Source organism: Triticum aestivum, chromosome 7A (genome assembly GCF_018294505.1).
Source record: "Triticum aestivum cultivar Chinese Spring chromosome 7A, IWGSC CS RefSeq v2.1, whole genome shotgun sequence".
NCBI lineage: Eukaryota > Viridiplantae > Streptophyta > Magnoliopsida > Poales > Poaceae > Triticum > Triticum aestivum.
The window spans coordinates 494,264,098-494,291,004 of NC_057812.1; positions in this window are offsets into that span (position 1 = coordinate 494,264,098).

Consider the following 26,907-nt stretch of genomic DNA (forward strand, 5'->3'; position numbering starts at 1 on the left):
GCGACCCGGAAAGAAGCAAGCAACATAGTAAACAACCATCACATAAACAAGGCATGATGCACAACTAAGTATGATGCATGTCCGGTTTAATGAGGCATGGCATGGCAAAGTGCACAAATAATACTACAAATTAAGTGGAGCTCAATATGCAACGAGTTGCATATTGACGGAACACCACATGACTTATTTAGTTCTCTCCTGTTTATGTACCCAACAATATTAAATGTTGTTAAACATGGCAAGAGGTGAATCATAAGTAAACTAAACATTTAGGCAAGTTTAAATGAGGCTAGAAATAACAACAACCATTCCAAAAAATCCTCATATGCATTTAGCGATTTAATGCAACAACAATTTTAAACATCTTAATGTTATTATCATGATGCGAATGACATGTGCAAGTTTTATGCAAGTTTCATGAAAATGTTAACAGGAGCATATTATGAAGCATTTGTCACCTTGGCAGAAATGAAAGGGGTGTCACGGCAATGACAACAGAAATGGTGCCATGGCAACATTCCTGTTCCGGTAACTCGATTGAGATGCCGGTGCAAAAGGAAGTGTGTCGGGAGCGTGTCATGCAAGATGATGGGGTGATCCCGGTTACCGGGTTCCCACGGGTGGACGGCATGGCAACGAGGAGGACCATGCAAGCGATAGTTTCAGACACGGTGCAAACGCGGGGTTCATCTCATTCAACACACATGCATTCGGTCCACGGGCGGTCGTCTCGATGGTATACCTTTGAAGCGTGCGTTTCGAAGCGGATCAAGCTCGTAGAGGGAAGTAGTGGTAGTAGACGTTCTCGCGACGGCAGTGGTACTATCAGTCCTCGACGGTAGTGGTACATGTTTTCCTGTAGATGTTCGGGTCGATGAGGGGGTACTTGGCGTAACATAGGTCTCCGGGGTCGTCGGGTACACGTTCATAAGGTAGTCGTACACGTCGACGGTAGAGGTACTTGTTGCATTGCTAGGCGTAGTCGTACACTTGGTCTTGTTGGATTCGCGACATCGGTAGTGGAACTTGACGCTTGAGATTCGAATACGGGGTCGGACGTGTAGCCGCTCATAGTCAAACTTGGCGCATCCCAGTCGTGTACTTGGCGAATCCGCACGTAGAGGTACTTGGCGAAAATCCTGGAGACGATGCGTCTGCGTACGGTTCTTGGCGATGTTCTTGCTGGTCCAAAAAGAAGCAAGACAGGGGCCGGAGGTGCAACAGCAGCGACATCACGGCTTTGACGCGGGGTGAGGTGCGGGGCAGTGACGGGCGTTGGGGATGGGAGGAGGTGCGCACGGCAAACAACCCTCCTTGAGGGTTCGGGCAGGAGAAACCCTCCTGCTCAGGAGCTTGTCCTCGGGTGCAATGGGGATGCAGGCGGTGGCGAAGGAGGGAGGAAGAGCTCCTGCAAAACGGCGGCGGCGCGGCTGATTAGGACGGCTCGGGCAGGAGCTTCTTAGCACGGGAGGAGGCTGACGGTGAGCACCGAGGTGGAGGCGACCTAATCCGGCGGTGGGGAGCTCTAATGGAGTAGGTAGGATGGCTGCGACTGCCATGGGGGCTCCTGCACTTGTTGGTGTCGACGAGGATAGGCGCGGTGCACATGGCAGGGGCGGAGACGCGGCGCTCTGGGTCGCCGGTGCGAGGGGAGAAGGGCGACGGGTGTGCGGCTCCAGGCGGAGCTCAGGCTCCCGGCGAGAAAGACGAACAGGGAGGAGGAGATCCGGCCGCGGGTCTAGCGGGGCTGCTCAAGGAGGAGTGGACGAGGGAGACTGCAGTGCCTATCGGGAGGATGAGAGGGAGAGGGATCGAGCGAGGCAGCGCTCTCCTCTCCCTGGCGATGCGTGAGTGTATACATGAGTGGCGGCGCGATGGAGGAGAATGAGGGAAGGGAGTGGGGGTTCGAGAGAGGGTTAGGGTTAGGGTTAGGGTTAGAATAGGTTGGATGGCCTCCAGGGGATGGTTGGGCCGGCCTCGCTGGGCTTCCCAAGGAGCCGACTAGGCTTCCTCCTCTCTCTCCTTTTTGATTTACCTTTTTTCTTTTCTATTTATTGCATAAACAGAAATAGAAGGAAAGTATAGAGGGTTTGGAATGGATGTGAGGTGTGAGGGACATATTTATGGAAACCATGAAATATGCCTGATGTAATAAAAGTGGTTTGGGAATTCTTACAGACTATAAATTTAAACATGTTCGAATGTAATTCAAACTTGCTTGAATTTATAACCTAACCAAACTGAAGCCAAATGGGCTTAAATTTTATAGAATGACCCTACACAATAAATATGATTTGTGGGCAAAAGACGAACATTTATTTGAGCAATTCTATATGCAACTCAAATAAATAGAGAAAAGGGAAAGAAGGAAGTGGCATAGGGATGAATGGGAAAGGGTGCAGGAGAGGAAGAAAAAGAAGTTGCAGTGCACATGAGCAACTAAATTAAACAAACACAACAATGGTATGGAGAAGATGCATGATGCAAAATAAAATAAAACAAACATCACAAGCGAGCAAGCACACATGAACATGATGGATGCAAATGCACATGATGACATGGCAATATGCAACACGCAAACAAATGACATGGCAAGGACAACGAATAACTGGAAGACACCTGGCGCATCGGTCTCGGGGCTTTACAACCATGCCAATGCTTTTCCCTTCAAAGATAAAGGGAAAACCTTTTTTGATAACTTCATCCCTGGGTAAACCTACAAGCTTAAACAATCCACAAATTTGTTCCACATATATCAAGTGCATATCAGGATGTTTAGTTCCATCTCCTGCATAAGGAATAGCTAGCAGTTGTTCTATCATACCCGAAGAAATTTCATATTCAATATTTTCAGTAGGTGCAGTAGGTTGAGGGGTAGCTAATTGTGGTTTCGGACGAGGTGAAGATACCCCGAACAAACCCCTCAAAGGATTGTTTTCCATGGTAACAAGTGACAATAACTTTCAGCACACTGTATAAAATTTTCCTTACCAAATTCCACTTACCAAAGGCGCTTCACTCCCCGGCAACGGCGCGAGAAAATAGCCTTGATGACCCACAAGTATAGGGGATCAATTGTAGCTCTTTTGATAAGTAAGAGTGTCGAACCCAACGAGGAGCAGAAGGAAATGACAAGTAATTTTCAGTAAGGTAATGTCTGCAAGTGCTGAAATTGTAAGTAGCGGAGTAGTTTGATAGCAAGATAGTTTGTAACGAGCAAGTAACGATAGTAGTAACAAAAGTGAAGCAAGGTATCCCAATCCTTTTGAGGCAAAGGACATGCCAAAATGGTCTCTTATGATAAGCAAAGCGTTCTTGAGGGTACATGGGAATTTCATCTAGTCACTTTCATCATGTTGGTTTGATTTGTGTTCACTACTTCGATAATTTGATATGTGGGTGGACCGGTGATTAGGTGCTATTCTTACTTCAAAAAACCTCCTACTTATGATTAACCCTCCCGCAAGCATCCGCAACTACGAGAAAAGTATTAAGAATAAATTCTAACCATAGCATTAAACTTTTGGATCCAATCAGACCCTTACGAAATAGTGCATAAATTGGGGTTTAAGCTTCTGTCACTCTCGCAACCCACCATCTAATTGCTACTCCACAATTCATTCCCTTAGGCCCAAATATGGTGAAGTGTCATGTAGTCGACGTTCACATGACACCACTAAGGGAATCACAACATACATACTATTAAAATATCAAACACGTATCAAGTTCACATGATTACTTGCAACATGATTTCTCCCATGACCTCAAGAACAAAAGTAACTACTCACAAATGATAAACATGTTCATCATCATAGGAGTATTAAATAGCATAATGGATCTGAATATATAATCTTCCACCAAATAAACCATATAGTAATCAACTACAAGATGTAATCAACACTACTAGTCACCCACAAGCACCAATCTATAGTTCCGGTAACAAGATTGAATACAAGAGATGAATTAGGGTTTGAGATGAGATGGTGTTTTTGAAGATGTTGATGGAGATTGCCCTCCCCAAGATGGGAGAGTTGCTGGTGATGATGATGACGATGATTTCCCCCTCTGGGAGGGAAGTTCCCCCGGCGGAATCGCTCCGTCGGAGGGCAAAAGTGCTCCTTCCCAAGTTCCGCCTCGAGACGACAGCATCCGTCCCGAAAGTACCCCCCCTTATTTTTTCTAGGTCAAAATGAACTATATACCAGAAGATGGGCACCCGAGGTGGGCCGAGGAGGCCACAACCCACCAGGGCGCGCCTGGGGGCCCTGGCGCGCCCAGGTGGGTTGTGCCCACCTGGTGGCCCCCCTCTGGTGGTTCTTGGCTCCAGTAATTCTTAAATAGTCCATAAAAATCTCCGTGAAGTTTGAGCTTGTTTGGAGTTGTGCAGAATAGGTGGCCTGACATAGCTTTTCCAGGTACAGATTTCCAGCTGCCGAAATTCTCCCTCTTGGTGTATTCGTTGCAAATTATGAGAGAAAAGGCATTAGAATTACTGCAGAAAGCATTATTATGGATAAAAACATTGTAAATAACAGTAAGAAAACATGATGCAAACTGGACGTATCAACCACCCACCTTAACCAGGAACTTCCCGAAATTTTCCTCGCCCTTGCTTCTACCACGATTTTTTCTGTCATGAACGGCCCAAAGAATGTCATGCAGGTGCGTCCCCTGCTCGCCCAGGACGAAAAGCCCTTTTTCTGTCATGATTTTTTGTCATAGAAGCAGGAGCCCACCACATCTATGATGATGTGTGCTTTTGTCACAATTATCGTCATAGAAGTGTCATAAGCATGACAGGAAAAAAACGTTCGGCCCAAAATGTCACGGATGTGTCTTTTTTTGTAGTGAGGCAATCTGCATTGGCGAATTCCTAACTCCTCAGTCAAAACAAATTCCTAAGAGACTAGAAGATCTTTGTCTCTGCCACTGAAGAAATTGACTAAATTGTTATGAGATTTCCAAAGGCTTCACTCGAAGGATTGGGTAGGTGTGGGCTTTGAGATGAGCACCACTTGGGAAATTTTTCCTTAGTATTACCTTGACCCCCTTTAAGAGTATGGTGTTTCCTATGACTCAAGAAAGGAAAGTGAAACTACGAAAACAAAAGCCTTCATGTGCATAGTCCTCGCATCAATATCAATATCTTCAAGGTCACACCAATTTCCTCATTTTCAAAGTCTTCAAGAAAACCAAAGTCTTCAAATGAAGACATTCATTTTTAGGGGTCGACTTTCTTCGAATATATCAAACTCCTCGGAGACTTATTAGACCTGTGTATACTCACAAACATATTAGTCCCTTAACCTATAAGTCTTCAATACACCAAAATCACTAAGGGGCACTAGATGCACTTACAATGACCAAGGAAACTTCTTATACCTTTGATATATTTAGGACACGACATATTTTCAATTGCTTCCACTTTAGCTTTATCCACATCTATACCTCTTTTGGAGATATTATGCCCCAAGACTGTTGGATTTCGGGTTCCGGCAGACCCTTGAGGTTCGAACACTAGGGTGCGCGCGGAGATCTCTCCCCTACCGATCTACGTCCAATCTCCTCGTGTGATCTAAGCTGGAAACAACGAACAACACAAGGGACACGAGGTTTATACTGGTTCGGGCCACCGTTGTGGTGTAATACCCTACTCCAGTGTGTGGTGTGGGGAATTGCCTCAGGGGCTGATGATGAACAGTGCAAGGGAAGAACAGCCTCGCGAGAGGTGTTCTTGAGCTGGTGCGATGAATTGCTTGGGTGAGTTCAGTCGCCTCTCTCTCTCTCTGCGAGGGCTCTACCAGATCTCTAGATGTCCTCCTCTCTCCATCGATGTCTCTCTACTCTGTGGTGGCTAGCTCTATTTATAAAGGCCCTGGGCCTCTCCCCAAATAATGAGCGGGAAGGGCGCCAACAATTGGCCATTTTGAAGGGGAACATCTAGTACAAGTTATCCTGACCAAAGGTGGTCTTCGGCTGCCAAAAGCACTGGTGATGAAGCCGTCTTGGGCTCCACGGTGACCTCTGTCCTGCCGCTCTACTGGTCTTGATCTCGTTGCACCGGAATGGTAACCTTTGCCCGATGCCTTGGCTTGTGCTTGCCCCCTTTGCACCAAAGGGGAAACAAGGACACTGCGTAGGCCGACGCCCGCCTGGCGCCCGCCTGGTCTCGATCATCATGGCTTGCGTCACGGGCTCCTCATGAGGTGCCCCTTCCTTGATCTCTCCACCTCCTCGCGAGCCTGCCTGATGAGGCTGCCTTTGAGGAAGCTTTCTGTTGTCCGCCCCACGAGGCTTGGCCCCTCGCGAGGGTCTTTAGCTTGAGCTGATGAAGATGGGCCGCGCTGGGCCTCCACTTGAGCCACGCCGTAGGCCGCAGGCAGGCAAGTCTGGGGACCCCCGTTCCCAGAACACCAATAGTAGCCCCTGGGCCCAAGGTGCGCCCGGGCTTGGCCTAGCAGGGAAGCGAAGGGGCGAGCGCGAAGCGCCGCGAGCCCCAACAGCCTGTGGCCTTGGGCGCCGCGTGGCGATTGATTGGACGTGGGCGTCTGCGCTTCCTCACGACGCCTCAGCGACCGCATGACTTGACAAGTCCCTGCATGCAAAGAAATCGGTCATGATTACCTGCGATCGTGGTGCTCGGCGGTTGGCCTCCTCTGGCTACAAGTACGGGGCTGCGCGAGCCCCTTCAGTCCATCCTTTCCTGCTGCTCCTTTCCTTCTTCCTTGTTCTTGCTCCTCCTTACGCCAATGGCACCAATCCGCCGGTTTTCTGCAGAAGAGAAGGGAAAGGCCCCCGAGAGGATCCTGACCCACTTCCGCCGAAGAAGCGGCTGGTCCTCTGCCACCGAGATGAGGGTGCTCAGCAGGAGGCATCGAGGCCCTGGTATGAGCGGTCGCCGCCTGGGTTTCCGCTACCCTTGTACGCCCTCGTCGTGGGTCCTGGGGGAGAAGGCGTCGAGCGACATCGACGGTGCCGCCGTCGACACCGGCGAGTCACGGTGGTGCGCGCCGTTCCTCCTGGAGTCCATGCCGAGCGCTCCTCTCGCGAGCTCGTGCTCCACGCCGCCATGCCTCCAAGCTCTTGGATTCGCCTTCCTCCTTCCTTCGCCTTCGAGATGCCACCAAGCGGGGCTCTGGAGCTCTGGCTGCAGCACGGTAACTGCAGTACCCTTGCGACCGGAGCGGAGGTCGCGGTCGTCGCTCCGGGCAAGGTCTTCATGACCCGGCCTGGGGCGAAATCGCCCGGGTCTGCCGGACGGTAGGTGCCCTCATAATTCATCTTGAATACGACGGCGCCTCCCTGATGTTCTTCAAGGTCTTTGATGCTGAAGGACGCCCGTTGGAGTGCTGCCCCAAGGAGAGCGGCAGGGGCAACGAAATGGCGAGGACTTGGCCCGCCCATCGGTCCTCCAGCAGCTCTTTAGGCAGCAGCGGAGGAGCTGGGGAATCCAGCGGCTCCCCCGAGCTCCTCGCGACTCTGGAGACAAGCGACGACAGCTACGAGCCCCCGAGCTCGTGCCGTGCTCAGAGCGGGGCAGCTGAGTCCAGCCGCCGGCGCCACTGATCTGGATGGGGTTGGCACCGACGTTGGGCAGCCCACTGTTGATGATGGCGTCCCTTGCGGAGGTGCGGGCGATTAGCGTTCCTTAGGATTAGTACTTTTGTTCCCTGCGAGGAATCGAAGCAACACCCCGTGGGGGTATGTAAGGCGCCTGCCATGTCTTTTACGAACATTATGTCTTAATATGAATCAATGCGAGGTGCTTGTCCTGTCTCGGCTCGGCTCCCCCTTTCTATCCTCACGAGGACTTGGCGCTCTACGCTGATAGGTCCCAGTCCCCAGGCAGGCTTCAGCCGTCGCCGATATGTCAGGTCGCGATGTCGTGGTCAAGGCCAGGAGGTGAGTGGCCCGAGGTCTGGTAAGAGCCCCCGAGTCGCGATGCTCGGGAGGTCCCCTTTAGCACTCAAGCAGCCCTCGCTGGGCGACAAAGGAAGGCAACGTCGCCGTGACAGAGCCGCACTGGGCGAGGGTTTTGCGCTGTGTTGGTCCAACTCCTGTAAGGGCGCGAATTATCTCTTGAGTCTGGTGTAGTTCCTCGACGAAGCGCCCGGCCCGAGTGGTGGCAGCTGAGGCGCTACTGGGTTAGGTCCTCGCGAGCTTCTTCCCACTCCCCCGCATTTTCCTTAATGTTGTACGTCCTCGGGTCCCGGCCCTCGAGCAAGCTCAGCCGCCGCTGGTATGACAGGTCGCGATGCTGTGGGTCAAGGCCAGGGGTGAGGGTTGGAGAGCCAGTAGGAGCCCATAAGTCGCGATGCTCCGGCGCCCCCCTTTTAACATGCAAGCGGTCCGTGCCGGAGAGAGGGAGAGGCAGCTCGTGACGTCCCTAACGTTGCTCATGGAGTAGGTCCTGCACACCAATCATGAAGAGAAACAAGACCTGTTGTTTCGGCTGCCAGCCAACCTTTGGTCGCTCCGGGGACGTGATTGGGGCACTGAGGGCCTGGTGAGGTGGCGCCTTGCGGGGCTGCCGCGGCCAGAGCTCGACCACTCAGATTTATCGGTGTTGCAGGGACGGACCCGTGTGCAAATGCCATGCCAGAGCGAGCGGCTCCATAGGTAGGCGTCAATCGAGCAGGCGATTAGGTCGGGTACGTTAAGCACGCAGGAGGAAATTCATTTTAAGTAGACGTAGGAAAAGCAAACGCCGCTGGGCCAGGCCCGAGCAGCTCGGGGATGATGCAGCCCGAGGGGCGCCCCCAACAAGGTAAGTAAAGAGCATAAGGAAAACGGACACATGCCGCAGGGACGGACCCACGCGACCTTGGAATGATGCGGCCCTGTGGGCGCTCCTGGCTAGAAACGGAACTTAGAAAGATGTCACCTGGTGTTGTTGAAGATGAAGTGATGTTGAAGAAGTGGGCGATGCGCGATGATGACATCGACCCTCACGAGCCCCCAGGCCCAGGAGCCTCGAGAGGCTCTGGAGTCACAGGTGGGTCTCCGAGGGCCATCTCCATCTCCGCCAGGACCGCACAATGCCTGACCTCCTGAGCCTCCAGAATGCTCCTCGGCAGGCGCTGATGAGCGGCGACCGCGTTCGGCAGGCCTAAAGGAATGCGAATGTAGCTGTGAGGTGGACCCTCGCAACATCCCACACGCGAAGGCCAGAGGCACTCCTAAGACATGGCTCGGTTGAGCCCTGGCATGTCAATGCAGACGCGCAGCCCACCATCCTCGCCTAGATGTGGGGATACGATGGGCAAGCGGCGGCTGCCGCGCATGACTCTCGACTCCTGTAGCTCGTGGGTGTTTCTTGCGATGAACTCCTGAGGGTTTGGTCTTCCTTGGCTTGTACCTTCCTGAGGGAAACGTGCCTGGAAGCACCCCTCCAAGTGGTGCCCGAGCGCCTCTCTCGCGACCTTGGCAAGGTCGGTGGCTCTCCAAGAAAGAGCCCCCGAGCCCTGCCTGAGGAGGGCGCCGGGCGCGCCTTCCTATGTGAGAGAGGGTGGCGCTCCCTGATTGGGCGCAGATCCTGACGCAACACCTCCGGAGGCGCCTGCCTCCTTATGGCTTGGGTCAAGCGAAACCTTCTTCTTCTTAAGGGTCGCCTCGGGAAGTCTTCCATTCCTGTGGTCCGGGTCTTCGATTGCTGCGGCTTGGAACGCGCGCTCAAGTGAACACACTACATCCCTTTCTTCACAGGGTACGGTGATGACTCCACCGCTTCCTGGCGTCTTGAGGACATTGTATCCATGATGAGTCACTGCCATGAACTTGGCCAGGGCTGGGTACCCGAGGATGGCGTTGTATGGCAGACAGATGTGGGCGACGTCAAAGTCGATGAGCTCGGTGCGGTAGTTGCTGTGATGCCCGAAGGTGACTGGAAGGCGAACCTGCCCTATTGGAACAGTGGAACCATCAGTGACTCCTGAGAAGGGCTTGGTTGGCTGAAGCTGATCGTACGACACTTGGAGATTGTCGAACGTCTCGACGGACAGGACGTTGAGTCCTGCTCCGCCGTCAATGAGGGTCCCGGTGACTTGCACGTTGCTGATGACCGGGGGGCAAAGCATCGGGAGGACTCCGGCTGTTGCCGCGCACTTGAGCTGATCCGCTGAGCTGAACGTGATAGCGCATGCAGACCACCTGAGAGGGCGCGTGGCCTCAAGCTTGGGAAGGACTGCATTCACCTCGCGAGCAAACTGCTTGAAGATGCGTTGTGAGGCTGGGGCCTACGTGCCACCCAAGATGTAAGCGATCACACGCGGCTCCTGGAAGCCCCCAGCTCCCTCGTCTTGATGTTGGTCTTCGTTCCTCCTTGGCGGTGGCGGCAGAGGAGGAAGGCCTGCGTTGCCGTGCGGGCGATTCTCACGAGGTTGATCTCTCCAACCTCCCTCGTGAGGCTGGTCCTGTCAGCGATCCTCGCAAGGTCGGTCACGCCACCCTTGGCGAGGGCCACGGTCTTCCCATCGTCCACCACCTCTTCCTCCTCCTCGGACATAGCCCCTGTCGTTGCGCTCGGGGCGTCGGCCGACACGTCCATCTCTCATGACCCTGAGCTCTTGACATTCGTTGGTGTTGTGGGTGTGGAGATCGTGGTACACACAGTACCGGCTGCCCTTGGATGACTCAGGCTGATCCCTGCCTCGCTTTGTGTCTGGCTCCGCTGCAAGCACGTCAGCCCCCTTGCGCTTCACGTCCTTGGCCTTGGGCTTTTTCTCTTCTGGGTCGGCAGCCGAAAGTTCGAGGAGGGAGAGGCGCCCTTCCTCAGCCCTGGCGCATTTGGTCGCCAAGTTGAACAGCTCCAGGGATGTGCACAGGTCTTCATGGATTGCTAGCTCCTCCTTCATCTTGATATCGCGTACGCCATCGGAGAAGGCCGAGATGATGGCTTCTTCAGTCACCTTGGGGATCTTGAGGCGAGCATTGTTGAAGTGCTGGATGTATTTCTGTAGGGTTTCCCCTTGCTGCTGCTTGATGCGGTGTAGATCGCTCATGGTCGAGGGCCGGTCGCGAGTGCCCTGGAAGTTGGCGATGAAGCGAGTGCGCATCTCGTCCCAGGAGGAGATTGTGCCAGGAGCCAGGTTCAGGAGACAGGTGCGGGCCCCGTCCTTGAGCGCCATGGGGAACCAGTTCGCCATGACCCTTTCGTCTCCGTTGGCGGCTTCGATGCATAGCTCATAGAGCTGTAGGAACTCCGCGGGGTCCTCCATGCATCATAGCGAGGGGCAGGTCAGGCTTGAACTTGCCTAGCCATGCGACGCCGCGTAGCTCGGGGGTGAGGGTGCGGCAGCCTGCTGTGGCCATCGGTGCCTTTTGCTGGTACTGGGCTTGCTCCTGGGGATTACCGCGCGCCGCTGTTTGGAGCAGCGCGGGGTCTTGGTGTGGAGGTGCAGGGACACGATCTTGGCGCGCCGGCGCTGGGAGCGCGCGAGCACCTTCTTGGGGATGAGGGATCTCTTGGCAGCTCCTTTCTTGCTACGCAGGCGCCGGACGCGGAGGGTCTCGCCCTGGGGTTGCGTGCCTTGGAGCCAGGGCGCCTTCTTGGGGAGGAGGTGGTGGAGGCACCTCCTGATCCCTGCCTCCTGTGCGGAATGGTGGGCGAGGTAGCGAGAGGGACGGCAAAGGGGAGCCCCTGCGGCACTGACGAGCTCGGTGATGTGGGCGGGCCAGTCCTCGTAAAGGTCGTCGACGGGACGGTAGTGCAGGAGCTCTCTTGCCAGGAGCAGCACGGCGTGCGCGTCTATGGGGGCGTGACAAGCGTGGGACGACGAAGCGGCTGGAGTCAGCGACGGTGTAGCGGTGTGGCCCTCCCGCCGTACCGAAGGATGCTGGGATGAGGCCTGCTGCTCGTTACCCGCCAGGCCGGTGGCGGTGTTGGCGGCGGGCGACGGGGAACGACAAGGGCTTCCGCCCACGGGCGCCGTCTGGGCGACGCGGGTGGCGAGAGCAACCCGGCGCTCGGCGCGAGCCCGACAAGCGTCAGCCATGGACACGACGGAAGATCACACGCGAACAGCGGAAGAAAGATTCCGGCGCACCCCTACCTAGCGCGCCAAATGTCGGATTTCGGGTTCCGACAGACCCTTGAGGTTCGAACACTGGGGTGCGCGCGGAGATCTCTCCCCTACCGATCTACGTCCAATCTCCTCACGTGATCTAAGCTAGAAACAACGAACAACACAAGGGACACAAGGTTTATACTGGTTCGGGCCACCGTTGTGGTGTAATACCCTACTCCAGTGTGTGGTGTGGTGGATTGCCTTAGGGGCTAATGATGAACAGTACAAGGGAAGAATAGCCTCGCGAGAGGTGTTCTTGAGCTGGTGCGATGAACTTCTTGGGTGAGTTCAGTCGCCTCTCTCTCTCTCTGCTAGGGCTCTACCAGATCTCTAGATGTCCTCCTCTCTCCATCGATGTCTCTCTACTCTGTGGTGGCTAGCTCTATTTATAAAGGCCCTGGGCCTCTCCCCAAATAATGAGTGGGAATGGCGCCAACAATTGGCCATTTTGAAGGGGAACATCTAGTACAAGTTATCCTGACCAAAGGTGGTCTTCGGCTGCCAAAAGCACTAGTGATGACGCCGTCTTGGGCTCCACGTTGACCTCCGTCCTGCCACTCTGCTGGTCTTGGTCTCCTTACACCGGAATGGTAACCTTTGCCCGATGCCTTGGCCTATGCTTGCCCCCTTTGCACCAAAGGGGAAACAAGGACACTGCGCAGGCCGGTGCCCGCCTGGTCTCGATCGTCATGGCTTGCGTCACGGGCTCCTCGCGAGGTGCCCCTGCCTTGATCTCTCCGCCTCCTCGCGAGCCTGCCTGATGAGGCTGCCTTTGAGGAAGCTTTCTGTCGTCCGCCCCGCAAGGCTTGGCCCCTCGCGAGGGTCTTGAGCTTGAGCTGATGAAGATGGGTCGTGCTGGGCCCCCACTTGAGCCATGCCGCAGGCCGCAGGTAGGCAAGTCTGGGGACCCCCGTTCCCAGAACACCGACAAAGACAATACCTTCATTAACCATAAAGTGGCACTTCTCCCAATTCAAGACAAGATTAGTTTCTTCACATCTCTGCAAAACTCGATCAAGATTGCTTAAGCAATCATCAAAAGAAGGTTTGTAAATGGAGAAATGATCCATGAAAACGTCAACAATCTTTTCACAAAAGTTAGAGAATATAGCAGTCATTCATCTTTGAAAGGTAGTAGGTGCATTGCATAAACCAAAAGGCATACGTCTATAAGCAAAAGTATTGAAAGGGCAAGTAAAAGTAGTTTTTTCTTGATCCTCTTGTGACACATGCATTTGAGAAAAACCAAAATAACCATCTAGAAAGCAAAAGTGTGTATGTTTTGACAGTCTTTCTAGCATTTGATCAAGAAAAGGTAGAGGATAATGATCATTCCTAGTTGCTTTATTTAATTTTCTAAAATCAATTACCATTCTATAACCTGTAACAATTCTTTGCGGAATTAATTCATTCTTGTCATTGGGAACAACAGTAGCATCTCCCTTCTTAGGGACACAATGAACATGACTTACCCATCTACTATCAGCCATAGGATAGATTATACCAGCTTCCAGTAAATTTCACCATGTAATATAATTTTTTTCCTTACCAAATTACACTCACCAAAGGCGCTTCACTCCCTGGCAACGGTGCCAGAAAAGAGTCTTGATGACCCACAAGTATAGGGGATCTATCATAATCCTTTCGATAAGTAAGAGTGTCGAACCCAACGAGGAGCAGAAGGAAATGACAAGCGGTTTTCAGCAAGGTATTTTCTGCAGGCACTGAAATTATCGGTAACAGATAGTTTTGTGATAAAATAATTTGTAACGGGTAACAAGTAACAAGTGTAACAAAAGTGCAGCAAGGTAGCAAAGGATAAGCCTGGACGAACTCTTATATAAAGCAAAGTGCTCCCGAGGACACATGGGAATTATTGTCAAGTTAGTTTTCATCATGCTCATCTGATTCGCGTTTGTTACTTTTATAATTTGATGTATGGGTGGGCCGGTCATTGGGTGTTGTCCTTACTTGGACAAGCCTCCCACTTATGATTAACCCCTCTCGCAAGCATCCTCAACTACGAAAGAAGAATTAAGATAAATCTAACCAAAGCATGAAGCATGTGGATCCAAACCAGCCCCTTACGAAGCAACGCATAAACTAGCGTTTAAGCTTCTGTCACTCTAGCAACCCATCATCTACTTATTACTTCCCAATGCCTTCCCCTAGGCCCAAATCATGGTGAAGTGTCATGTAATCGACGTTCACATAACACCACTAGAGGAAAGACAACACACATATCATCGAAATAGTGAACGAATACCAAATTCACATGATTACTTATAACAAGACTTCTCCCATGTCCTCGGGAAAAAACGTAAATACTCACAAAGCATATTCATGTTAAAGACCAGAGTGGTATTGAATATCATTAAGGATCTGTACATATCATCTTCCACCGAATAAACCAACTAGCATCAACTACAAGGAGTAATCAACACTACTAGCAACCCACAGGTACCAATTTGAGGTTTTGGGACAAAGATTTAATACAAGAGATGAAGTAGGGTTTGAGAGGAGATGGTGCTGGTGAAGATGTTGATGAAGATTGACCCCCTCTTGATGAGAGGATTGTTGGTGATGACGCTGACTTTGATTTCCCCCTCCCGGAGGGAAGTTTCCCTGGCAGAACAGCTTCGCCAGAGCCCTAGATTGCTTCTGCCCAGGTTCCTCCTCGAGACGGCGGCGCTTCGTACCAAAAGCTTCCTTCTGATTTTTTTTCCAGGTCAAAACACTTCAGATAGCAGAAGATGGGCACCGGAGACCTGCCAGGGGGGGCACAAGCCCTAGGGGCGCGCCCAGGGGGTAGGGCGCGCCCCCAGGCTTGTGGCCACCTGGTGGGTCCCTTCTGGTATTTTCTTCACCAAATATTTTTATATATTCCAAAATAATTCTCTGTAATTTTAGGACTTTTGGCGTTGTGCAGAATAGGTCTCAGATTTGCTCCTTTCCAGTCCAGAATTCCAGCTGCCAGCATTCTACCTCTTCATGTAAATCTTGTAAAATAAGAGAGAAAAGGCATAAGTATTGTACCATAATGTGTAATAACAGCCTATAATGCAATAAATATCAACATAAAATCATGATGCAAAATGGACGTATGACTATACACACCAAGGCTCATCCAGATCCTCAAGAACTAGGGGGTTTACTTGTTCACAAGGGCAACAAACATCATGGAAACTTTGATGATAAACATGGATGATACGGATGAGTAATACACACGATGATCCACTAGGCTTTCGGTATTACAACGAGGTGGAGATGGGTGATGATGATGGTGGTGGTGGTGGTGGTGGTGGTGTTAATGATGCCCACGTCCCCTTGCACGTGGTGATGAACATGACGGTCTCCTCCTTGTCAATTCCCTCTTCGGGTGCCTTCCTAAGGTTAGGGTTTTGCCTTCTGAATTTGTTTTTGGTGCGTTTATGCATCTGCCCCTTGATCCGACCATGCGGGGTGGAAATATCAACTAGGGGGAGGCGGAACCGCACCATATGACCGCCCATATGAGCATGTGCACTCGTATGGATGGCTGTCTTGCACTCTGGAAGAGCTGCACAACCTCCAATCTCCTCCAGTTGTTTTATTTTTTATGGTAGATTGACGTGATTTTCTCATAGTTCCCTGGGATTACTTCCATAATATTTCATTTGCTCCAAAAGATGGATCCTAAGGAAAAATAACAAAAGTACTATGTGAATGTGGTAAAATTCCACAAAGCCTACCGTGTGTATACACACAATAATCATAAAAAATATCATACATTTTGGATTCATCGTTGCATGTGCATCACACTTCTACTGCACTCTATGGAGCAAGACATAATCGTGTTATGTGTAGGATCGAAAGTATGTCTAGAAGGGGTGATTAGACTACTTGACCAATAAAAATCCATCCTTTTCCCAATTTTAGTTGTGGGCAGATTTTAGCAATTAGCACAAGTCAAGCAATCAACCTACACATGCAATTTTAAGAGTATAGCAGCGGAAAGTAAAACATTGCATATGAAGGTAAATGGAAGGGTATGGAAAGGCAAACGCAATGGAGACAAAGAGATTATTGGCATGGTTCCGATAGGTGGTGCTATCGTACGTCCACGTTGATGGAGACTTCAACCCACGAAGGGTAATGGTTGTGCGAGTCCACGGAGGGCTCCTCCCATGAAGGGTCCATGAAGAAGCAATCTTGTCTATCCCACCATGGCCATCGCCCACAAAGGACTTGCCTCACTTGGGTAGATCTTCACGAAGTAGGTGATCTCCTTGCCCTTACGAACTTCTTGTTCAACTCCACATCACAACGGAGGCTCCCAAGTGACACTTAACCAATCTAGGAGACACCACTCTCCAAAAGGTAATAGATGGTGTGCAGATGATGAACTCCTTGCTCTTGTGCTTCAAATGATAGTCTCCCTGACGGTGTCCTGGACTTGGGGGTACTCACCACATCGTCTCCCAATCAGTTGGATTGGGCCGAGGACCCCCGTGGCCGTATACTCATGGGCCAGTTCGGACAGCTGCCGCATACAAAGAAGATTCCACAAGACTTGGCGATCAAGACAAGGACTCCTCCCCACCGGCGTATTCGGCTAGGACTCTTGTTATCCTAGGCCTCCGGTGCATTATATAAACCGAGGCCAGGCTAGTCGATAGATCATATACATACAATCATACCATAGGCTAGCTTCTAGGGTTTAGCCTCTCTGATCTCGTGGTAGATCTACTCTTGTACTACCCATATCATCAATATTAATCGAGCAGGACGTAGGGTTTTACCTCCATCAAGAGGGCCCGAACCTGGGTAAAACATCGTGTCCCCTGCCTCCTGTTACCATCAGCCTTAGATGGATAGTTCGGGACCCCCTACCCGAGATCCGCCAGTTTTGACACCGACATTGGTGCTTTCATTGAGAGTTCCGCTATGTGATCGGCAAAAGGATCGATGGCTCGTCTGCAGGTCAACTGCGATGCCGGCATCTTCGTCGCCGGCTCGACTGGTCACCTTGGCTCGACCGAGGACCGTGCTCCATCTCCGATCATCATGTTCGGACGAGGGCCTTCATCAACATCAACTCCGATCTCTATCAAGATCATGGAGGAATCATCCATGGAGCTCGGGGGCTCAACGTCAACATTGCCCTCGGGCTGCCGTGCTGTTTTTCCGAATAGCAAACTTGTATCCACTGCCACCACCTCTTAGAGCATCGCTTTGACGATCCCTTTGGTGGAATTGTGCGGAATTGAGTCTACAACAGCCATGCAAAATTTCGTTGAGTTCCGATGGAGGAATCTTCGACAATCTACGATACACCGGAGCCCTGTCAAATCTGGACGGGAATCTGGACGAGTTTAGGCCGTGGTATCCTGAGCCTAGCTCGCAGGTCCTTTGGAATATCCAACCATTCATCTACTGCTGAATTCTCATATCTACCACCTCTCCAAATTTCAGCTCGATCCGACGGTTCAAACTTCGGGAACCGTCCGATGAGTGGATCAATTTTCGGATCCGTTTTCTGCGCGAATACGGATCCGACCCGAATTCATGTTTCTTTATGAACGTGACATTGGACAACCTTTTTAGAGGAATTCTCTTCTAGGGTATTGTGCGTTGTTCTTAAACACGTGCCCATAAATTTTTAAGCCCCCCTGAGGTCGCCTTCATCATCATGCTGGTGTCAAACCAGTCCGGCGATATTGCTCCAAGGCTGCCGACCTTCGCTAGACGCGTTGTCACTTTGTTGAGCCGAGCTCAACCTCTTCGGATCATCAACTCGGCAAGCTGAACAAGAGTCCGACATCGCGAAGGATAAATCATCACCAACATCGCCGCCCCATGGATTACATGGAGCGGGCATACCGGCATCGCCGCACGGTCACTTCATCAAGCCGGCATCAACCACGTCACAACCTGCATTAGCAAGGCCGCACTATTGCTTCTTCAAGCTGGTGTCCGTCACGCCGACCTACTTCGACTCATCAGCTGACATCGAGGCTTCGACATCTCGGCTGGACCGGGGGCTTCGCCATCTCTTCATCAACCTACTCCAGAGACTTCGGCGTCTCTAGCCGACCAGCTCCGTCACGTTAGCTGGACCGAGAGCTTTGCCTCAGCGAGCCAACCTTTGCCAGCATCACCATACCGTTGCTTTATCGCCCATCAGGCAATGGGTGTGCGGATCAAGTCCCAATTTTCAGAATCACCTTTCTTCGGATTGCTACAACAAATAAACCAGGTACTATTAATCCTAGTATTTTTTGCTTGTTTGGGTTTATTCTTCCCAAGGAATTATTACTCCGGTTTGTCCATCATCTGTACACAGGTCTATCAAATGATGGCCGCATTAACGATGGTCGCGTGGTGGTTCGGTCAGTTTCCGTACATAGTCCGGCGAACGCCGCATCCGGAACTCAGACCGAGGTGTGAATTCAGGCTTTGCCACGCCTTTACCGCATCACGCCGACGCCCTGCATCAACATTGACTTCGGCGCCAGGCCATATTTCTTTTATTACTCACTTTGCATAAATTATTTATTATGCAACGATTTTTTTAATTATTATTATTACTATTATCTCCGGTTTGCACTATTTTTTGTGCACAGGAAAATGATCCGGGGACTTCGGCATCACTCTGCCAGTCTGCATTAACCGTGCTATGTCACCACTTCGGCGTGTCGAGCTCTCCGCTCCGCCACCTCGGGACCGGCTTGGGGGATGGAACCTTGTCCCACATCAAGCTCGGACCGCGTCATCAATGCCGAACACATTAACCAGCTAAGTCGTTTTCATGCTCAAAGTTTTAATTTTTAACTTGTGTTCGGTTCGACCAAGCATTATACTTTTCTGGAAAAAAGTTGCTTGTAAAAAATTTCCTTGTCCAAACTTTGTTTGTGACACACATATTCAAATACCCCATTTATTTGCGGGCTTCCTTTATGAAGCTTTTCCTCTTGCATATGATTATACTTGTACGACTTCGTTCCTTGTTCGTGTATTATGCCACAATATGCACCATATTGACTTAAGCGATTTGCAAGCTGGGTTGCCTGGCTCCTGTGCTTACCCCTACGTTCCCGATTGTTCGGCTAGGGAGTAAAGGGAGCACCTCTGTGACTGTCACGACCGGGTCCTCCGAGCTCTGACCTCAGACTGGGTGAAGCCGAAAGCTAGCACTCTTATTGTTTTCAATCATGGTCGGCACACAAAAGAACTCATGAGTATAAAAAATCTATTGCACAAGTCTCATAGTAATAATGAGAACCGAAGAAAGGTATCGGTGGGGGTACTATTTTCTTCGAAGATGCTTCTTACACTTCGTCTGTAATATAGCAAAAGTTCCCTGAGCGTGCTTTGTCTGTTACAGCCTTATGGCCCGGTTGCCTGGTTATCGGAAACACTGTCGATATTCTCGACAGGTGGAGTACATAACACTTTTCGGTCCTTGACCGAAGAGGGATAAGCCGACGGTCGGTTAAGACGCGTTTAAAGTTTGGTTGAACAAAGATATGATATTAGTACTTCGGTACATACAATCATTATACATAACATTCTTTTACCCAAGTCACTTGGGGGCTCTTAAATTTATATGAGCCGTTTTATAATAAGTGTTCTTCTTCTTAGTTGTTGCAAAGTTTTTATTACTATTATTATTCATCAGTCCTTTTTTCGACACGAGTTTGTGGTCAGTAGCCGGGGAGCCTAATTTCTCCCTCAAAGCCGCTAGAGTTTAGTTTGCTAAACTGGCCTAATGAGAAGTACTCCGCCTTCGCGATAGGAGGTTGAAGCCGTTGGCTGACCCGCTTGAAGTCTTGAGATAGGATGTGTCATGTTAAAGCACGACGGAAGCACTTTTTTTCTAAGACCAATTTTCGGATTGGCATCGAACACTTGATCTTGTTCGGACGTCAAGTTTTTATTGACGTTTTTTGGTTTTCCAAGCTTACGACACTTTTTAACTATTTGTGTGTTTTCAGCACAAGTCTCGCAGTGCAACGCCGGACACCTTTAGAGATTCGGCAGAAATATTCTCGGATATTGCTATATATGCATCGGTTTCGAATTGTGTCTTCGGTCAATAGTTGGGTTGCCCGGCTCCTGCACTTGCTTCCTACGTTCTGCTTTGTTCGGCTAGGCGTGCAAAGGGAAAACCACTTCGATTGTGCTTCCAGCTCACACGGTTAAGCACCTCAGTGGAGAAAGCCGAAAACTGACTGTCACAATAAGCGTAAACTGGTCAGCGATCCGATGACTGTGTTAAATGATGGGCCATTCATAACAATGGCCGAAGTGTTTACGGCTTGACCTCGACTGTCGCCGAACACTACCAGGGGCTATTAACTGGCCTCCCAAACTAAATCCTCGATATTTTGCTCTTATATTAGAGCTGAGGTTTCATGATCATGCTTAGCATGACAACCCAAAGAAAGGAACCGATAGCGGTACTATTTTCTTTGGAAGACATTTCTTGTGTGAAACAGTAATATAACATATCTCTCTGTGTACCTTTGTTTATAAAACCGTATGGCTAGATCGCCTTGTTTGTCGTAAATCTTTGCCCTCATAAAGGCTTTATAAAGTAGGACAAACACTCCTCGGCTACTGGCCGAGGAGGTGGAAGCCGATGGTCGGTCAACAAAGTTTTGTACAATGCGGATCCAAGCATTAATGACGTAAAGTACTTGGATACATAGAGTCATTACACATAATTTGTGATTTTACTATGGATATTGATCCTTAATTCGGCCACCCATGCCTGCATTAAGGCTCGGGGGCTACTGGGCTTCGGGCTTATTATTTAAAAACATTAAAGGGGCACATCGATCCCCTGATCTGGTGTTGCCACCCGACCAGTGTCTCGGGGGCTACTGCATTGCCTGTTCAATGCAGAAAATTTTAACTGCAATACAGTTGCCGAGGAGATTTTGATCCTCAGGTTGGTCGTCCGCACCCAACCTGAGTCTCGAGGACTGAGCACGCCGCTTTTTGTGTCCCAAAGTATTCTGCCAAGCTAGGACTTGAACCTTAGGCCGATTTTGCAAATCAACCCGAGTCTCAGCAGCTATTGGGATCAGCGATCTTACGTCATCCTTCAGGTGCATCTCGGGTTTTAGACCGATACACACCTTGAGGGCTACTGGCTATATATCTCGGCAGAGAATAAATTGCACCAATAAAAAATATTGACAAAAAATCGGCCCACAGTCGGGGTGGTGACCACCTCGGAAGCAGTCCGGCATAAAGCTCGGGCGCTAGTGGCTGGCTCCATAGAGGGCATTTCCGGTATTAAACTCGGCTAAACTCCTTCAACTTTTTTGTACCAAGATGATCTATGACATCTTGGATATAGTCCGGCATTGGAGCCTGGACACAGTCAGGCGTTGGAGCTCCGATACATTTTGGCGTTGGAGCTTGGATACAGTCCGGCATGGGAGCTCGGATACATTTCGGCATTGGAGCTCGAAAGTAGTCCGGAATTGGTGCTCGACTGCAAAACATACATCGAATGCAGTCCGGCATTGGAGCTCGGACGCAAGAGGACACTGCCTCCCGGGAACAACTTCAAAACCCGAGGTATGGCATAAAAATAACAAGGCATTGATAAAGGCCGGAAACTTAAAGGGGCTCCTCGGATACCCGACGTATAAACTTGTTGAATGCATTTCGGCGATCCTCAAGATTGAAGATGAGAAGATTTGTTGAACCAGTTTTCAAGACCAATGACCGAAGATGAAGAACAGTTTGGAAGAATCGAGGAGCATCCCCAACTTGAAGACTGGTTCAGGGGGCTACTGACGGTGTCCTGGACTTGGGGGTACTCACCACATCGTCTCCCGATCAGTTGGATTGAGCCGAGGACCCCCGTGGCCGTATACTCATGGGCCAGTTCGGACAGCTGCCGCATAGAAGGAAGATTCCACAAGACTTGGCGATCAAGACAAGGACTCCTCCCCACCGGCGTATTTGGCTAGGACTCTTGTTATCCTAGGCCTTCGGTGCATTATATAAACCGAGGCCAGGCTAGTCGATAGATCATATACATACAATCATACCATAGGCTAGCTTCTAGGGTTTAGCCTCTCTGATCTCGTGGTAGATCTACTCTTGTACTACCCATATCATCAATATTAATCGAGCAGGACGTAGGGTTTTACCTCCATCAAGAGGGCCCGAACCTGGGTAAAACATCGTGTCCCCTACCTCCTGTTACCATCAGCCTTAGACGCACAGTTCGGGACCCCCTACCCGAGATCCGCCGGTTTTGACACCGACACTCCCCAACACTCAACTCTCTCTCTCTCTCTCTCAAATAGATTTGGCTATGGTGGAAGAGGTATTTGAGTGGAAAGAAACTTGCAGAAGGCTAGAAATCAAGGTTCGAAAGGATGGAATGGAATCTCTTGCTGAACACATGAGTAGGTGGCTCTCTCTCAGAAAATGGATGGTGAAAGTCTAGGCACGTTCTGATGGCTCTCTCACAAATGGAGAAGGGGGGGGAGGGGTGAGGGAGTCCTGGATTAGGGGGTGTCCGGATAGCCGGACTATACCTTCGGCCGGACTCCTGGACTATGAAGATACAAGATTGAAGACTTCGTCCCGTGTCTGGAAGGGACTTTCCTTGGCGTGGAAGGCAAGCTTGGCGATACAGATATGTAGATCTCCTACCATTGTAACCGACTCTGTGTAACCCTAGCCCTCTCCGGTGTCTATATAAACCGGAGGGTTTTAGTCCGTAGGACGAAGAACAATCATACCATAGGCTAGCTTCTAGGGTTTAGCCTCTCCGATCTCGTGGTAGATCTACTCTTGTACTACCCATATCATCAATATTAATCAAGCAGGACGTAGGGTTTTACCTCCATCAAGAGGGCCCGAACCTGGGTAAAACATCGTGTCCCCTGCCTCCTGTTACCATCCGCCTAGACGCACAGGTCGGGACCCCCTACCCGAGATCCGCCGGTTTTGACACCGACATTGGTGCTTTCATTGAGAGTTCCTCTGTGTCGTCACTTTTAGGCCCGATGGCTCCTCCGATCATCAATGGCGATGTGATCCAGGGTGAGACTTTTCTCCCCGGACAGATCTTCGTATTTGGCGGCTTTGCACTGCGGGCCAATTCGCTTGGCCATCTGGAGCAGATCGAAAGCTACGCCCCTGGCCGTCAGGTCAGATTTGGAAGTTTAAACTACACAGCGGACCTCCGCGGAGACTTGATCTTCGACGGATTCGAGCCGCAGCCGAGCGCGCCGCACTGTCACGATGGGCATGATCTAGCTCTGCCGCCGAACAGTGCCCTGGAGGCCGCACCCGCATCAGCTCCGACCCTTAATTCGGAGCCAACTGCGCCAATCGAGGATGGGTGGTTGGACACCGCCTCGGGGGCTGCAATCTCTATGGCGATCGAGCCGAACACCAGCCCTATTCTCTGCGAAGCCCGTGACTCCAAGGAGCCGGACTCCTCTCCAGACTCCGAGCCCTCCGCGCCCCTACCGATCGAACCCGATTGGGCGCCGATCATGGAGTTCACCGCCGCGGACATCTTTCAGCACTCGCCCTTCGGCGATATTCTGAATTCACTAAAGTCTCTCTCTTTATCAGGAGAGCCCTGGCCGGACTATGGTCAGCAAGGTTGGGATGCGGATGATGAAGAAATTCAAAGCCCACCCACCACCCACTTCGTAGCCACTGTCGATGATTTAACCGACATGCTCGACTTCGACTCCGAAGACATCGACGGTATGGACGCCGATGCAGGAGACGATCAAGAACCAGCGCCTATAGGGCACTGGAAAGCCACCTCGTCGTATGATATATACATGGTGGACACCCCAAAAGAAGGCAATGGCGATGGAACAGCGGAGGATGACCCCTCCAAGAAGCAGCCTAAGCGCCGGCGTCAGCGGCGCCGCTCTAAATCCCGCCAAAGCAAAAACGGTGATTCCGGCACGGGAGATAATAACACCACGGACTGTGCCGAAGATAACCACCTCCAGCAAGATTCAGCACAGGAGGATGGAGAAGCCAGCCCTCATGAGAGAGCGGCAGACAGAGAGGTCGAGGACGATAATTATATGCCTCCCTCCGAAGACGAGGCAAGCCTCGACGACGACGAATTTGTCGTGCCGGAGGATCCCGTCGAACAAGAGCGTTTCAAACGCAGGCTTATGGCCACGGCGAGCAGCCTCAAGAAAAAACAGCAACAGCTTAGAGCTGATCAAGATTTGCTAGCCGACAGATGGACTGAAGTCCTTGCGGCCGAAGAGTATGAACTCGAACGCCCCTCCAAGAGCTACCCAAAGCGCAGGTTGCTACCCCGACTAGAGGAGGAAGCACCTAAACCTACATCACCAGCGCATGATGCGGCCGACCGGCCACCCCGTGGCCGCGACAGAGAAGCCTCTCGGCCCTCCACTCAAGCCGCACCCCGGCGCCGCTCAAAAAATACCAAGGCACGGGAAAATGCGCCAGACCTGCGAGATATATTGGAGGACAAGGCAAGGCAAACAAGATCGATCTACGGATCGCGTGGGCGCCCCACGGCACGAGACGGTAATCGTCACTCCGGATACAGTAAATCCGGCCGGGCCGAACACAGTAGACAAAGCTCGTTTGAGCTGCGTCGTGATATAGCCCAATACAGAGGCGCCGCACACCCACTATGCTTCACAGATGAAGTAATGGATCATCAAATCCCCGAGGGTTTCAAACCCGTGAACATCGAATCATACGATGGCACAACAGATCCTGCGGTATGGATCGAGGACTATCTCCTTCATATCCACATGGCCCGCGGTGATGACCTACACGCCATCAAATACCTCCCACTCAAGCTTAAAGGACCAGCTCGGCATTGGCTTAACAGCTTGCCAGCAGAATCAATTGGTTGTTGGGAGGACCTGGAAACCGCATTCCTCGACAATTTCCAGGGCACTTATGTGCGACCACCAGACGCCGATGACCTTAGCCACATAATTCAGCAGCCAGAGGAATCGGCCAGACAATTCTGGACACGGTTCCTAACCAAGAAAAATCAAATCGTCGACTGTCCGGACGCAGAGGCCCTAGCAGCCTTCAAGCATAACATCCGCGACGAGTGGCTTGCACGGCACCTAGGACAGGAAAAGCCGAAATCTATGGCAGCCCTCACGACACTTATGACCCGCTTTTGCGCGGGAGAAGACAGCTGGCTAGCTCGCAGCAATAACATGACCAAGAGCCCTGGTAATTCGGATACCAAGGACAGCAGTGGCAGGTCGCGTCGCAACAAGCAAAAGCGCCGCATTAACGGCGACAATGCTGAGGATACGGCAGTTAATGCCGGATTCAGAGGCTCTAAACCCGGTCAGCGGAAAAAGCCATTCAAAAGAAATACTCCGGGCCCGTCCAGTTTGGACCGAATACTCGACCGCTCATGCCAGATACATGGCACCCCCGAAAAACCAGCCAATCACACCAACAGGGATTGTTGGGTGTTCAAGCAGGCAGGCAAGTTAAATGCCGAAAGCAGAGACAAGGGGCTGCATAGCGATGACGAGAAGGAGCCACGCCGCCGAACAACAGTGGACAGAAAGGTTTTCCCCCACAAGTGCGGACAGTGAACATGATATACGCAACCCACGTCCCCAAGAGGGAGCGGAAGCGTGCGCTAAGGGACGTATACGCGATGGAGCCAGTCGCCCCAAAGTTCAACCCATGGTCTTCCTGCCCGATCACTTTTGATCGAAGGGACCACCCCACTAGCATCCGTCATGGCGGATTCGCCGCATTGGTTCTAGACCCAATTATTGACGGATTTCACCTCACTAGAGTCCTTATGGACGGTGGCAGCAGCCTGAACCTGCTTTACCAGGATACAGTGCGGAAAATGGGCATCGATCCCTCGAGGATTAAACCCACTAAAACGACCTTTAAAGGCGTCATACCAGGTGTAGAGGCCAACTGTACAGGCTCAGTTACACTTGAAGTGGTCTTCGGATCTCCGGATAATTTCCGAAGCGAGGAGTTAATCTTCGACATAGTCCCGTTCCGCAGTGGCTATCACGCACTGCTCGGGCGAACCGCATTTGCCAAGTTCAATGCGGTGCCGCACTACGCATACCTCAAGCTCAAGATGCCAGGCCCTCGAGGAGTCATCACGGTCAATGGAAACACCGAACGCTCTCTCCGAACGGAGGAGCATACGGCGGCTATCGCAGCGGAAGTACAAAGCAGCCTCTCAAGGCAATTCTCCAGTCCGGCCATTAAACGTCTGGACACCGTCAAGCGCGCCCGGAGTAACCTACAACAAGACCGCCTGGCACGTTCCGAGCAAGCGTAGCAATGCGGCCCCAACCCCAGCCCTCGCGAACTTGCGAAACCAGTGTTGCGCGTACATAACTACGCTCTGGAAATACCATGGGCACAGGGGGAGGGGCACCATCACGGCACGCCCGAAACGCGGCTTAAACCGCACTAGGGGCTGCCGATTTCTTAATTTTCTCTTATTTTCAGGACTCCATTCTTCGGAAGGCTTGTCCGGCAGTACAATTGCCGCACAAACGATACAACCAGGGAAGCAGAAAGCTACGCCGCACTATGGAACTCTAAGGTGGTCTCTATAACGAGCAGTATACCTGTTTCACATAACATTCCGCAGCTCGCCCCTGGAAAGGACATGTTAAATAGTCCCATCTTTTGCTTATTGCACTATTTGTATCGTTCTGCTTTGATCGCAGCTTTTTTAAATAAACAATGCATAGCTTCCGTCTATTATTGCATTACTCTTTTTTACGAATATATGTTCATTAATGACATGTTGCACCCGTACACTTTGGTACGGCCAATACGCCAGGGGCTTAAGTAC